This window comes from Juglans microcarpa x Juglans regia, chromosome 3D (genome assembly GCF_004785595.1).
Source record: "Juglans microcarpa x Juglans regia isolate MS1-56 chromosome 3D, Jm3101_v1.0, whole genome shotgun sequence".
Lineage (NCBI taxonomy): Eukaryota > Viridiplantae > Streptophyta > Magnoliopsida > Fagales > Juglandaceae > Juglans > Juglans microcarpa x Juglans regia.
This window is the reverse complement of record NC_054598.1, coordinates 14157607-14167430: the sequence shown is the minus strand read 5'-3', so window position 1 is coordinate 14167430 and position 9824 is coordinate 14157607. Positions and strand designations below refer to the sequence as shown.

The 9824-nt window shown below is 33.3% G+C and overlaps 1 long non-coding RNA gene across 2 annotated transcripts; it reads right to left on the bottom strand.

The window, feature by feature from the left end:
- Positions 1–3888: 3888 nt before the first annotated feature.
- LOC121254060 lies at positions 3889–7707 on the bottom strand. Of its 2 annotated transcripts, none has more exons than XR_005938563.1 (4): positions 7039–7707; positions 5928–6039; positions 4246–4315; positions 3889–4158 (listed from the first exon to the last, which is right to left on the bottom strand). It is a non-coding gene; the product is annotated as an uncharacterized LOC121254060 (long non-coding RNA). The 2 variants fall into 2 exon arrangements; XR_005938564.1 differs by having other exon boundaries at positions 7255–7707.
- Between the last annotated feature and the right edge of the window lie 2117 nt (positions 7708–9824).

Genomic DNA, 9824 nt, shown 5'->3' with positions numbered 1-9824 from the left:
CCTTATTATTATTTTTTTTTTGGCTTCAACATATATATATATATAAGCCCCGTCGGTAGCAAAGGCAGAAGGAAAAGGCTTAGTCACCAGTTTCATACGAACTCGCGAAGAAGGAAGGATGCCAAAAATCCATTCCGGCTTTCCTAAACTAAAAGGAGATCTTTGTCGATGCTCATAGCGCATAGAAGGCAAATGTGGGGTAGGCCACAAATCCCGACTTCTCTCGTCTTAGTGTAGTGGAACTTAAATACCCGAGTGAAGGAAATTCAATAGGTTGAGGGGGGGCAACTCACTGAATTTCCTTGAAGTACATGAGCTTTATAGATAATATTCCTTCTAATAACATGAATATTAGACTGAAACTTTTGTTTATCGGTATCATATCTTAATTATATAAGGATCGATATTGTTTAAAAAAACAAAAGCATGAAAAATGGTATTACTATTCATTCTAAATGATGGCATCCTCAATTATACAACCGATCGTATTATATTAGTAGTTTTACATATAAAATTATGAGTGCCGCTGACACTCTCCTCACATTTCAATGCAAATTTTTTTTTTTTAAATGCAGCACAGGGTGTGCTGCAGCTCACAATAAGCTGCAATAAATATTTTCCTTAAAATTATTTAAAATATACCTCAACTACCTCGTACAATTGATGATAATAAAATACAAGATAAGTAGCACATCATGTCCTAAAACTTCAAACGGCCTGTCAAAGCTAATTGGTACGCTGAATGAGGCTAGGCTAGGCTAGGCTAGGCAAGTATATATGTATATTCTTTTCAAATGCTCTAAATTTAAAGAGGCTAATTTTTACTAGTATGCATATTTTATATGTTCATTTTATTGGTCTTGAAGTATATCTTTGGCCTAGGCCATAATATTTGTTTGTAATAATCAAGCTAGCTAGGAATTGGCCAAAAATTCCAATGTCGTTGGAACTTGGAATTAACTAATTCCCGAAGCATTATATCCTTGCATAAGGATAACGTTGGGGTTAAAATCTACCAAACCCAATATAATATTTTAGGCCGGAAGCCATCATCGAGAAATAAGAGAAGAAAAATAAGGGGACAAAATAAGAAGGGAAGTCAACATGCAAAAAAGTGAGGTGACATAAAGTTGCATTTCCTCAACACTCCAAGAGCCTGAATAAAAGGAGATTTGATAGAAAGATAAAGGAGACTTCTGGACAACTTTCACTAAAATAACCAAAAGATCTTCTTCAACTTTACGGTGAAGAGACTCTAGAGATCTTCTCTTTGACAAAGGGGGTCACCTACTCCTATTTGTATAGTGGGGTATGAGAGACCACGAGATACTGTACAAACTCCTATTATAGTGAATTTACTTTTCAAACAAACCATGGCGTAGGTTTTATCGAACCACGTAAATCCATGTTTCATTCTCTATTTACATTCACTAAAATAACTAAGAAATCTTCAACCTTATACGCGGGGCATCAGCTCCGTGATTGAATTGAAAAGTCAACGCAAACAAGTCATGCATTTGAACTGGCCGCTTTATCATGCATAGATGTTCACTCAATTCCATTCCAATTATATATATATATATATATATATATATATATATATATATATCCCCGTACGTCATTTTGACGTTGCCATTTTTTCCACCTTGTTGATTAATGGCTACTAGTGTTTTTTTTTTTGGCCCTTTTCTATGCCAAGAAACATGCATCATTTATATATGGGGAAATAAGCTTATGCTACAAGCTTATATAAGAAAAAGAATAATCTTCGCATCAGTCTACTGTGCACATCAGCCATAACACACCTTACATGTGGACCGGTTTCACTAACTAGTGGATTGGTTTTCCCGATTTTTGGCTTCACATTCAACGGATTTGAATTCGACCCCCAAATTTGAATTCCAATTCTTCGTTCCCCCTCCCGAATCTCCTCACACTTCGTCATCTTTGATCTCCTCCCTTGAAGCCAAGCAACCACCGACCTTAACCCTCCCCACCACGACCTTAGCCCTCTCGAGGAGATCAGTTCCCAAGCCCTCGGTCCCTAAATCCACTAACCCGAAGCCCTAAGTCCATTAGATGTGAAGGGAGCCCTCAGTCCACCTACGTGAAACCCTCAAATCTGCGAGAGGGTAAACAATCTGTGATTCTAGGATTTAGGCCTACATTTTTTATACTCAGTTTACTCCATTCTTTTTTCTCTCTGTATTTGCTAGAAACTAATGGTGTGGGGCTGTATATGTTGCCGAAGATTGATTGTTCTGAACAATTATTTTTTATTGTTGATTGCAAATGATTGAAATGATGAGGTAATATTAGGTGGGGGCTTTACCTTAAGAAGGTTGCAAACCAAGATTAATTTAGGCTTTAATTAAAACAAACAAAAAAATCCTTTTTTTCAAAAAAAAAAAACTGAGATATCTTTAACAAGTTTTGGGAACTACTTCATGTGGGGGGAGAGGACAAATTGATCATAGGGTTGGTCCTTTTTGGTAAGATTAGATTAGGGTGTTTAGATTCATGCATGCACCACTAGGATATATGGATTATTTGCATATCAAGCATGAACAATTCAACTCTATGATCTTGTGCAAGCCTTTCTAACCAATCTTTTGGGTAAGTCTGCCTAACCAGTCTTAATAAAAAGAAATTACACCAACCAAAACGATCATAAGGTTGAACCTACAAAATATATAGAGTATGAAATAAAATAAAGAGAAGAATATAGAAGATGTTTATTTGGAGGAAAATCCATTGAAACGAGTCTAAGGATTTCACCCTGTATTCAATCTCTGTCTTGTCCTCTCTAACGGCTTGTTGACACAGGTTCTAATGTTAAACCACACAAATCTCTATCTATTTATTTCCTTTGATCTTCCATAAGATATTATATGATTCTCATTCTCGTGTCATCTTTAGATCATTCAACCACCATTAAATGACAGGTTAAAAAATTATATAAAAAATAGTCATTATATAAATCAGACAGACTCTTGTTTGAACTTGTTTGCGGTTTTTTAGAATCACGCATGACATCATCCCAATCATCATCTTTAGTTAATAATTTTCTGATGGAATCACCAACGTGTTAGTGTGGTTTGAAAACACTACTAAAGACGTCTTACACTAAGAAAAGCCCTAGAAGGAGATTCTTTACCTGCCTAAAGTATAATACGTTAAAGCAGCTTTATATTTGGTTATATTTGCAATTCGATTTCTTTATTATGGGGTATACTTTATTATGTTAATTTAGAGTTCGTACTGTGTGCAGGGAGATACGAGGTGTGAATTCTTTGTAGGATATACTTTAGTTGCTAGAGGAGAATATGGGTTGGAAGACGTGGGATGATGTATTACAGCGCGAGTATGACGTTCTTCAAAAGGAAGATAAATTTATAGAGATAGCGAAGAATTTTAAAAAGGAAAAGTGAAAGTTATTGCGTTTTTATTGGGTTGTTATCTTTGTAGTATGCTTTACTTGGTTCGGATAAATTCCATGTAAAAAGCACATTATTTGGATTACTTTCTTTTTGAATGGAAACAACTTGTGCACATGGTTTAGTGAAAACCAAGTATGTAAATAGTTTTTTTATAGATTAATCTGGCTACCAAAAAACAGTTTGTGCCTATTATATGTTTCTTTGTTTTTTGAGTAGCCTATTCTATATATATTTGAATGTTATAGTTTTATTAAAGTCTAAATGGATTGTTTTTTTTTTTTCTATGATTGTGCAAATGAGCCAAAGTAGAGAGAACCAAAAGAGTTGGGTTTAGAAGCAACAACAGGCACAAAAACTTTTATATTCCATTTGAGAGATCAACAATTCAATCACTAGAAATAGCTCAATGCTTATTAACATCACAACATCACATTGGTTCCATAATCTTTCTCCAACTTCTATTATCCTTGTATTTCTTTGGCAACACTATTTAAAATTCTGTTCTATAAACTTTTCATAAATAATATGTCACCAGAAATATACACTTTAATGTAATATACATTGTACTAATACTTTAATAACACAGTCTGATATACATTGTAATAATAATATACAGCAAAACTCCTCTATAAATATTGCTTGCAGAACCCATGTAGCCCAATGACAAACCTCATGTTTTAGTTCCACATCCAATTTCTTCAACAATTCATAGAGCAGCCTCTGAGTTATCAAAAAATAAGTAATAAGGGTTCAATTCAAATAGAAAACCTAAAAATTACAATAACAACATGAAAAGAGTCTTTACCTTCAGGATGATCTCTAGAGGAATACAATTAACAAGTAGCTCATACAACTTCCCTCGAACTTGAAATTGCCTAAAGCACATGGAGAAATGCACAACTAAATGGTTTGAAGCAGTATGCATACCCAATGAAATGCAGGTACCACTTGCATAACTATAAAATTGATTTAGAATGCAACGAAAGAAATCATCCATCCTAGCTATTAGTATGTTCAAATTGGTAAGATGCTATTGATAAATATGGTGAGAATTTAGTATACTATCAAACAAATCATTACTAGTTACAGGAAAAAAAACATAAAGAATAAAATTTTAAAGTGGATCTACTTATGTGTCTGTTCTACTAAGTCATGACTAGTTGTGAGCTGCCCACATCCACAACCTGTAGCATAATTACATCTCACATGAGAAGATTAGGCCCGATTTGTATTTGCAACCCATCTCAACTCATCTCAATTCATCTCAATTCATCTCACTACTATTTATTACTATTCATCAACTTTAACTCACAAATCTCACTACTATTCACAATTCATCTCAACTCATCTCAACTCATCTTCGAATCCAAACGACACCTAAATGTCCATGTGTTTCTTGAGCATGTGAGAAACACAATTTTTTTTTTAATAAGATTAAAGAGCCCAAAATAAGTAGTGGTTCAATTAAGTAGTGGTCCAAGTAAGCAGCAACCCTGCAAAGCCCAGAAAGTGATTCTTACCAATACTGCCCCTGATCTCTTTAAAAATGAATATAATGTTCCAACAAGTTCATTTGAATACTGGCTCTATCATTGAGGTCGAGGATCTTTTGACTGTACTCATCTAGACACTTGTGAGATCACAAGAGTCTTGTCTTCTTGGGGCTAACAGCAATGTGGTTGTGCGCATTATCAACAGTGGTGATAACCTATTTGTCATTCATGTACAACGTTGCATTTACCTTCGCTTTACAATCCGTTTTAATTGTTACACGTGGCTTCGAATATTAATGTTCTTAGGTTGGTATTTTCTGCGAGCACAACCAATAGTATCTCAACTTCTCTCAAACACTATCACTACTATTCTTTACTCTATTATTATTTTTCATCTATTTTTTATACTATTCATTACTTTTCACCTACTTTTTACTACTATTCAATATTCTATTTTTACTTTTTCATTACTTTTTCACTACTATTCATAAACATTCTCAACACTTCTCAAGTATCCTCACTACCCAAAAGAGTATATGTCCTTACACCAAATCCCTCTTGTTTGGCATATTGCTTATAGTAGGCCGTAAGTTCATTCTCACTCTTGAATTTCATACCGAATCTTGGTGCTTCAACCCATACCTCATCATCCGGGACAATAGTGGTACCATCTAAATTTTCATCTATGTTGATTAACATTTATAAACATGGAAACATAGGGATGGATTAGAATCAATTCAATATTAACATCATTAAAGTGAAAGCAAAAAAAAAAGTTTAATACTATTAGCAGCATCAGAAAATGTACTTCCAACATTTTCTTCAAATTCTGGAAATTCAAAAATTTTTTGCCTAAAGTCCTCCGGATTACTCGGCGGCGGAGGGTAGGGAATATTTACATCAAAATTATGCTGCAATTATGCAATTATTTAGATTAATGAGCACGTCAAACAAACTTTTTTAAAAAATAAGAGACATCAACCGGCCTACTCACATGGTAATCGTTCTCATCTCCAAATGCATTTTGAGGCGTCATTAATGACTGTGAAGACCAAGTCGAAGGCATGGGTGCCATTCCATCTTCCTCTTCCCCCATCACACTAATTCTAGAAAAATTTAAATAATAATGAGTTTTTATGTATGTTGTGAGTTCCAACTTCCACTAATAATCAAGTAGATAACTTTGATATTAAATAGATAAACATGTGAAAAATGGATGACCTTACATCATAAAAATAAAAATAAATAAGAGTCGGGCTACTCTGTCACCTAGAGTAGCCCGCTCTACTTGATCGATAGTTGCTTTTGCAATTTTTTTTTTATTTTTTTATTCACATTTTTTTAATATATTTAAATATTTTTAAAAAATAAAAAAAATACATCAATACACTTAAAATCATTTCCTTAATCATTAAGTAAAAAAAAAAAAAATTCTCCAAGCAGTGAAGTAGAGTGATAACAATTGGTGGGCAAAGTAGCTTTTTCCAATAAATAAACATGCCCAATTCTAGGATTTTTTTTAAACAAAAAAGAAAAAGAAAAAAGAAAATAATTGTTAGCAAGCAGGCGGTAGCGACGTCGTTTGATGGTAGCTAGCCAAGTGGGTGGTCTTGAAAGGAAAAACCACATACAGGCCTAGTACGATGTACCTACATCAAAGATGCATTATTTCTCATAACATAACAATAACAAGCATTGGTATTTAATAAGTGATGTTCAATTATCACTTACGAATATACTGCATACATGACTTTATGCATTGAATAACATCAACTATCATATATACATTTAGAAATGAAGTTACAAATTTATCTTGCAACTAGTTAACATGTAAATGGTAATGTCATGTACAATATGACATTACAAAGCTATTAGTCCAATTTATATATTAAACTTTTTGGCATGGTTACTTAGTATTTAACATCTGATTCTATTTACTTCTCCACTGGGGTTATTTAAGTTGTTCCTCAATCTGAATCTCTCTGAGAACTAGTCATAGTGAACTACATGCTTGTTTGAGAGGAGCACAAAAACCCAACCAAAATGATTTTAATGTCAAGAGTGAATTATTACAGAAATGTTGAGACCAGTTTTGATGACCTCACATTGTCTATGCAATTCTTGAACCCATTTTTTGGCTCGAGTGAATGTATCTTGAAGCCAATACATCACAACCAATTTTCAAAGCAATTTTTTTCTTGGGGCACAAGAATAAAATGCACTGGGAACCAGTTATTCTATTTATGTATATATGTGTTCTACTTCGTATAATTTTATATACATCATCAGTTTTGTATATGTCTATATATATAAAGACAAACCTGAAATAAGACAATCAATCAACCTATTCTCATGGACAACCTAGAGATCTTAGGCTTTCCATATGAACCTGAGAAGTAAGGAAAACAAAAACCATGCCCTACCATAGTTGGAAACAGAAAAAATCTATAGACAGGAAGAAAAGTGAAGCATGAAGCTCCCAAAGAGAGGGAAGAGCAACGGGAAAAGGCCCTCGGGTACTGAGGTATGCTGACTATTTAAATGGTCATAGACTTATCTATCTCAATGAGGAAAAGATGCAAAAAATAGCCTAGAAAGAGCAACTAATGTTTGAAAAATCTGAGAAGAGCCTAATTCAAGTGAGAATACAAGAAAACATAATGCGCAAGCATGGTGCTAGACCAGAAAAATACTAGCAAGACAAACTCATTACTGGGAAAGAATCTTGGGTGCATCATTCGTTCAAAAAATGTAGTATTTGCAATCAACATCACGGAAATAATTGGAATAAATAATGTACCAAACATATTATTTCTTATTCATTGGAACAAGTTCCTTTGAAGAGCAATTGCTTCTCAAAAGAAACCATGGATATAATAAAAATGAACAAAAACTAAAAATCATTTTAGACGCCTTCTTCGTGGCACTAGACATCTTTAACAAAGTGTATTTATGACCAAGGCATCTCAGTCATATTCTTTAATTGTTAGGTGATTTATGCATGTAATTTCTACCTCTGTAGCAACTTAGCACCTTGTACGAAAAAAAAAAAATCATTTCAATGCATCTTATACAATATGTTTATGAAGTTAATTTATGTCAATGTATCTTATACAATATATTCAAGAAGATAACAAATTTAGAAAAACAGTTCTCCGATTGGTCTAGGAATACAATATGTCAATGCCCAATTCTAAGATTTTTTTTTAAAAAAAAAAAACCAAGAAAGAAAAAAGAAAATAATTGTTAGCAGAGAAAAATACTTTCTTGGTATGTGGAGAATCGAATTGTACCCTGGCTAGCTATCGATTTATATCTCTTTGAACTATATGAAATCTAATTAATTTATAGAGAAAATTACATTTTTTACCCTCTAACTAATTCTAGCAAGCGTTTTACAATTTGCACCCTAAATTAATACCAACGCTGATTATACATTACAACTTCAAACTACCTAAAATTAGTTGTAATGTCCACCATCGATCCGTCAAGATTCAAGATTTTACCATGTAATTAATCTACTATTCATGACGCCATTTGTAAGAATTTAGTACTAGTCGAATTGAAATATGTTGGTGTATTTAGTGGTTTGTTTTTACAATTCTTCTCAACTCATCTTATCTAATTTTTATAATCTTTCCAAATTTTCACAAAAAATAAATAATTCAACTTTTTCAAATCTCAAAATAAAAATAATATTAAAAAAAATATTTTAATAATATTTTATTTAATTTTTAATTTTCATCTCAACTTATCTCACATTATCTGCGAAAACAAACGAGAATATTAGATGGAGGTATAAGTTTACTTTCCCTTGGTTTGTGAATTCTAGCAATTAGTAGCATTAATATTGGGAGGCCTTTTCTAGAAAATAATCTGAATGTCGGGAAAAATACCTTCAACTATAAAGCAATTGAATGCATTTTATAAATTCTAGAAAACCGACGATCATGCATTGAATGCATTCTATAAATTCTATAAAACCGACGATCATGCATGCATGTCATGGTTGGATTGCTTCAATGTTCGTTAATTTGTAATCAACTGGAGTACTAAGGACTAGTATTCGCGACCAACCTCGGCTCGATCTAGATTTCAAAATTCTTACATATAAATTTTAAAAGAAAAGAAAAGAAAAATGATTATTCACTTGCATGCAAACAATGCAAGAAACTCACACATCAAGGCCAAGACATGGTTCATTAAAAAAAATAAATAAAAAAAATAGAGGAGTTGGGTACAAAATCCCAATGCAGAAACAAGATTAGCCCAAAATCTTCTCTCCCCACCATCATGATCTCGATCGATCTAATAATTATCAATACAAGCTGACAAAGGTGGACATCTTGATCATGTGTCATGTGTGTGAGAGCTGAGAGATCATGTCAAGGAGATAAAAAGTCATCATCCATGATACTCTTTGGTTTCTAGGTCCGTGAAGAAATTGATCTGACTACAATTGAATTTATTTGAAGGAAATCTCCACTGCAGATCATGTCTTGCTTAATTATTAAGCTCGATCGATCATTAGAGATACGATTGGTGCGGAAACGGATATTATCGATACCATTATATATCCCTTGCGTTTAAAATTCAGATAGCAACTAGAATGTTTTGATCACTTTTGATATATATGTTGCATGGTGGCTTGATTCCTGTTTAAAAATGCTATTCCAGAGACTTGATTTGATTGTGGCTTGACCCTGGCTCGAGTGAACTTCAGACAGATTGCTCACTCGAAATCCGCTCAAGCGAATATCAAACAGATTGTTCACTCGACACTCGCTCAAATGAATATCGTAAAACCTAGTCTCTGCACCGTTAATTATAAAAACCTCCTTTTGTGAGATCAGTGAGTTTTTGGATGTATTGGGACTTGGAATTGAGGAGA